This window comes from Herpailurus yagouaroundi, unplaced genomic scaffold (assembly GCF_014898765.1).
Source record: "Herpailurus yagouaroundi ecotype Mexico unplaced genomic scaffold, PumYag 194, whole genome shotgun sequence".
In the NCBI taxonomy this organism is placed as follows: domain Eukaryota; kingdom Metazoa; phylum Chordata; class Mammalia; order Carnivora; family Felidae; genus Herpailurus; species Herpailurus yagouaroundi.
In genome coordinates, this window is record NW_024412425.1 from 4,223,478 (window position 1) to 4,229,887 (window position 6,410).

At 42.2% G+C, this 6,410-nt stretch overlaps 1 long non-coding RNA gene across 1 annotated transcript; it reads right to left on the bottom strand.

The window, feature by feature from the left end:
- Positions 1–4,753: 4,753 nt before the first annotated feature.
- Positions 4,754–5,897, bottom strand: LOC121011561 (uncharacterized). Its single transcript, XR_005781642.1, has 2 exons — positions 5,388–5,897; positions 4,754–5,212 (listed from the first exon to the last, which is right to left on the bottom strand). It is a non-coding gene; the product is annotated as an uncharacterized LOC121011561 (long non-coding RNA).
- Between the last annotated feature and the right edge of the window lie 513 nt (positions 5,898–6,410).

Sequence of the window (6,410 nt, forward strand, 5' to 3'; positions counted from 1 at the left end):
TCAAACACAGTTATGCAGGGAGTTAAGGTTTCAGTATATCAGTTTTGTAGAACTACCCCATGATCCAGTAATCGCACTACTGGGTATTTACCTCTAAAATACAAAAACACTAATTCAGAGCGATACATGCACCCCTATGTTTATTGCAGCATTGTTTATAATAGTTAAATTATGGAACCAACCCAAGTGCCCATCAATAGATAAATGGATGCAGAAGATGTGGTATGTGTGTGTATATATATATATATATATATATATATATATATATATACACACACACACACACACACATATGTGTATATATATGTGTATACACACATACATATATATACATATATATATGTATACACACACACATATATATACATATACATATATATACGTATACACACACACATATATATATATGGTATGTATACAGATGTATATGCATATGCTAAGTGAAATAAGTCAGTCAGAGAAAGACAAATCCCATATGATTTCACTCATGTGGAATTTAAGAAACAAAATGAATGAGCAAAGGACAAAAAAAGAGAGACAAACCAAGAAACAGACTCTTAGCTACAGAGAACAAAATGATGGTTACTAGAGGGGAAGTGGGTGGGGGATGGGTGAAATAGGTGATGGGGATTAAGAGTGTGCTTACCATGATGAGCACTGAGTAATGTATAGAATTGTTGACTCACTGTTTTGTACACCTGAAACTACTATAATACTGTATGTTAACTATGCTTGAATTAAAACAAAAAAAAACTAATTAAAAATATATCAATTTTGGGGGGATACAATTCAGTCCTTAGCAGTGTTCGAATTCACTAGTCATCAGAGGAATGTAAATTAAAGCAATAAGGAACTATCACTTCTCACTCATCAAATTGGCAGAATTTCATAGGATTGATGATATCATGTGATGACAAGAAGACAAAGAATGTTTTTTTCAAACACTGGGATTAGGTGTGTGATTTGATGAAGCCTTTGCAGAAGTCATCATGGTATTAGCCATCAAAGTGTACAAAGCCCTTTATGCTTCAACCCTGCAATCCCACTTCTTGGACTCTGTTCTAGAGAAAAACCTGCTCATATGAACAGAGAAGCATGCTCAGGGATGTTCTTTGCACTATGGTTTGTGGCAGCCAAAAGGTAGGAATAATCTAAATATTATTCAACAGGAAGTCCCGTTAGTAAATTTGGCATTCCCTGACATGGTCTACCAGGCAGTTATTTTAAAAAGGGAGAGCAGGTTAGGGTGGGAGTTATCTTTTGTAGGAAGTGACTGGAAGAGGGCACCAGAGTCTTCTGGTCTATGCCTTGTTTAAGGAGCAGGTTACATAAGTGTGCATTTTGTGAAAGTGTGTGGAAGTTCATTGGTATGCACATATGATTTGTACACTCTTATCACTTGAATAAAAATATTTTTAAAATTAGAAACCCAGTGTACTCTTGATTTAAATGAGACTCAGATTCTCATACTCTTCATTTGAATAAGAAATATAGCTCTATCATGGGTTATTGGGGAATTATTATTTTTCTTTTTTTATCCACATACCCATGGATTTCATGTTAGTAATGTCCTTCTGGCTTAACAAAGAAAATTCAGGGGCACTCAGGTGGCTCAGTTGGTTGGGTGTCTGACTCTTGATTTCGGCTCAGGTCATGATCCCAGGGTTATGAGATTGAGCCCTACATCAGTCTCCATGCTAAGCATGGAGCCTGCTTAAGATTCTCTCTATCTCTCTCCTTCTGCCCCTCTCCCCTGCTTGTGTGTATGTGCTCTCTCTCTCTCTCTAAAATAAAAAAAACAAAAAAACCCAAAAAACAGCAAAGAAAATTCAAAGGTACATGTTTCTTCCAGAAAATAAGGACATCAGTTTAAGTATTATTACAAGGGTGCTACAATAAATGGGTCATCAGAATTGAAGACTGTAAGAGGTTAAGAATCACAATCATAGGACATGGTAATAATGTCACAGTGTGAGTGTCCTAAAGTTTGTTAAGTTTTCAGTGGTCAGAAATAAAATTTGCAAAACTAGTTCTTGGTATACAGCAGAATCTGCTCTCCTGCAGCTGTTTATTCTATGGATACTCTCCCTCTTACCCTGCTCAGGATATCCTTATCCTCCCAGGAGGAAGAAGGGCCTACAGGTTCATGCCAGGTGCTGGAATCCGTGAGCTACCATTGAGAGAGAAAAGGCAGGTCTGAGAACATGGGAATGTACCCTTTGGGCCAGAAGAAGACAGAGGGGAATAATTCAAAAGTGGAATACAGGGCATTGAGTGTTGAAGATCTTCAGTACAAATTGAGTGTTGAAGATCATCAAGACCTAGTGGTAAACAGAAAAACAGTGTAATGACAATGTGTGTGGACACAAATGCACATGGAAATGCATAGAAAGGTAACTAGAAAGAGTTACAACAAAATATTGACAGCAATTACCTTTGAGAGAGGAAAATGATACCACATCCAGCCATGAAGTGAGCTCTTCCATACTCTTTGTATTACTTGTGGGTGTATTTTTGTGAATGTTGTGTAAATTAAAAAATCCCAAGTAAATAAATGATCCAAGGTTTAATGATCCAAGGGAGAAAGAGAATTGAAAAATTACCTGGCTTACTTGACCATGGGGAAATTCTGTTGAAAGCAGTGATAGAATTCTTCTGGAGAGTTTGGGAATGATTAGTGAAGGGGCACATAGATAACTGAGGAAGTAGAACAAACAAAGTGAAGATGAGGAGGATCAGGAGGAGGAGGGGCAGGAAGGGCAGGATGTGGAAGAGAAGAAGGTGGAGGAAGAGGAGGCAGAAGAAGAAGAAAAGGAAGAAAAATCTGAAGGATTACAGACAGATGGATTGGTTGGCTCCTGAGTTCAAATATGAGTTCAGCAAGAGTACGTAATCACCATAGTAGTCCAGTAATGGATCTACTTATACAGGCATAATGAAATGGAAAGTCTGTAAATTGAGTTAAAAATTGTCATCTCATTCTGTGGGAGATAGTGGAGAGAGAGAAGAGTGAATAAAATTGTTAAATCTGCATGTGTCATTATAGTAATTCAAATGATGATGTTTCAAGATGCAAGACTACAAATTTTGTTTGTTTTATATTTACATGAATGATAAATACCAGATAAATGCCTGAGAGTGGAATACAGGTTAGAGGGAGTCAGAGAGCTGGAATGGAGAAGATTGGCTGGATTTCCAAGTCTTGTAGCACAGTGTGACTTTTTTGAACCTGGCTGTTCATGCCGACATGGGCCATTCTGATTCCACATGGCTTTGCAGCTGAATGTGACAGGCCCAGCATTCTGGGCTTCTCTGGGGAGGGACAGGGATGGCTGACCTTCGAGGCCCACTAACATAGCAGACAACCAGGAATAATCCCCTCTCCAGACACACCCTTAACATGGAGCATTGTCCCATAAGCACATGTAATTCACATAGATACCCAGGATCTTGTAGGAAACAGACACAGCATCATGACCGTTAAGATTAAGGTTAACTATGGACTAAGACCTTTGTTGTTTCCTTCGTTCATTATTTCCTATAAACTGCCCAACAAAATGGGTCTGTCTGTTGGGCATGAATTTCAAGTAGCAACCCCAGATGTCTGAGAAATGTAACTCTATTTTCCAGCATCTTCACTAGTTAGGGTGGATTGAGTTATGAAATAGATAGACCAGACACGTGATGGTACAATACGTATTTTCTGCTAACCAGGGGAGCAGTTGGGGAAACAGTGACTGTTCCTACAGTGGTTCAGAGACCAAGGCTGATGGGAGTTCTTCCTCTCTATAACTTGTGGCCTTCAAAGCACCATGGATGTCACTTGGCCAGTCAGCTAGGGGAAGAAGAGTATGGAGGAGAGTGCCCATGGGAGATGTTTCAAAGCCAGGCCTGTTTGTGGCACACATGACTTCTGATAGAAGTGATTCCATAGAGCCAAAGACAGTCTCATGGCCACACAGGGGAACCTAGGAAATGTGGCTGAGTTGTGCTCCCGGGAGGAAAAGATGAGCCTTGGTAGAGTTAGCAGTCTTTTCCACAGCTACTTAACCTCCTTTCTATTGGTAATCCCCATTCTCCTTCATTGTGGAAATTTAATTCTGCTAAGTCTAGGGTTTCTGGTCTGAATTTGGGGTTGTTCATGAAGTTAGGGTATCAGTGGGAACCCCTCGATGTTTGTCATTCATCGTGTCACCCTAGATCTCTGTTTTCCTTCATTCTAGATGGCTCCTGTGTTATCCCTGGCTCCCCTCTGCTAGTCATTCCCACCCTGGTACTTTGCATTTCTGTAGACCTCCTTCTCACCAAGCTGAGACATGGGCTATCCTACTTGGCTGTCTAAGGTCATTTCTTCCTAGACCTCCCTACCATGCAGCATATTTTCTTTGCGACCTTGGAGCCTCTATAGGACTTATTTGTGAAGAGGTAATACAAATAGTATCTGGGGTCTTTGACACCTCACCCCTTCCTGAGATGCAACCCTCCTTAGGGTTATACTTGCATGTAATCTCTCTTTCTCTACTTCCTTTATTCCTTTCAGGATTGGGGGAGGGGTGATCTTCATCAGCTCTTGCACCAAATCTATTGTTTATTTCTTGAGGTCTTTCCATTCTTCCCTTAACAATTTCACTTTTGGATCTCAAAAGTTGAAGGAGGGTTCTGTTTGCCTAGAAAAAGCAGGGATATGAAACACGTAGCTCCAGCAAAACACAGATACTGACTCAGAAACAAATAAACACATGCACACACATGAGAAGCTGGAACATTCCCTTCATTTTTTATTGGTTTAAATATTTTTTTTTTTCTGAAAGAGCATCCAAGTATCATGGAGCTAAGCACATATAGGGCATGAAAGTGAGGACCCTCAAGGTGGATGAAGATGGCTCCAGCAGCGAAAAGGATGAAGTAGTATGATGTCCCTGGGCTAGTGGGTTGCTTGGATGTTGAGTTCCTTGGCCAATAGGTTTTCTGGCTAGAAGATGTCTTGGCTGTTGGTTTCTTGCATGGTGGCTGATTTGGTTGGTTAGGGCCTTGGTGGGTAAGTCCTATTTGAGGTGGACTCATGGACTACTTGGCCTGGCCTTCACATAAATAGGGTATAGACATAAATGATGCCTAAACCAATGAGTATGGCAAATACATCCAGCCAGCCAGTTCGGCCTGAGTTGAGGTAAGCATCTTCCCATTCGCTGTTCTTGTTGGCCTGCGAAGTCTGTAGGGATGGGAGCTTTAGGTATGGGTTTCTGAGTCTAGCCTTGTGATACCCTTGGGGAAGGGCTGGGGACCAATGGTCACTGAGGGAAAGCCCCTATCCAGGTCCCAGGGCAGAAACAGGTGTAAGGGGCAGGTAGAGGGCAGGATGGGCCATTGCATAGGTGTTGTTTTACCTTGTAACTGAAGAATATAGCTATTAATCCCAGGGGAGGGAACAAAATTACGGCCAGGATGGTCAAACATAAGTAATTCGGGGCATAAAATGCCAGTTCTTCAGGTGTCTGTGTTTCCTCTGGCGGCTTCTCAGGGGCGCCTGCAGCCGGCGGGGCTCCTGCAGCCGGCGGGCCTCCTGCAGCCGGCGGGCCTCCTGCAGCCGGCGGGACTCTTGCAGCGGGCGGGCCTCCTGCAGCAGGCGGGCCTTTTGCAGCAGCCGCGCCTTTTGAAGCAGGAGGACCTCCTGCAGCAGGTGGGGCGGGTTTTGGGGGCATGATCTTTCCACCCAGACAAAGACAGATCCTGAGTGTCTTGAAAACAGAGAGCCAAGCCCACTATACCTCCCCTAGTTTAAAACCAAGACTCCAGCATCCCAAGACTCCAAACGTTAAAGGCCACTTCTTCACAATGGAGAAACCAGTGCCTCAAGTCCTGATTGGCTGTCTGCATAAGGGGGCGTGGTCCCACAATTCTCTGCTTCTCCTGGACTCGGAGCTTGGAGCTTGGTTCCATCCTCTATCAGGACATTGGCTCCACCCGTCCTGATAGGGATTTGTTGGAAACTGTAAGATGGGATCCTGGCTCCTCCTTGTTGCAGACCCCAGTCTGCTACAGGAGGACAGTACCAGAGTTGCGTCTCTAGATGGAAGAGAGGAAGTAGACAAGCCCTGTAAGAAAACTAGGAGATGACAAACAGAAGGGAAGGAAAAGGAATAATGTCAATAACAGATTATAAAATATTGAATTAGAAAAGAATTCTTTAGTCTATACTGACTGAAAGAGAAAGAAGGTGAAAACGGGGAAGGTCTTAAAAGTTGAATGTCATTTAATAAGTGTGGATGAAATGATGGAAATGGGAAATCACCATTGTGGTAGGTAGAGTTCTAAGATGGCCCCAAGATTCCTGCTCCCTGGTGTACACACACTTTTTCCCAGTTGTTCATTCAAGTACTAATCTATGTGCTACTGTGGAGGGATTTTGT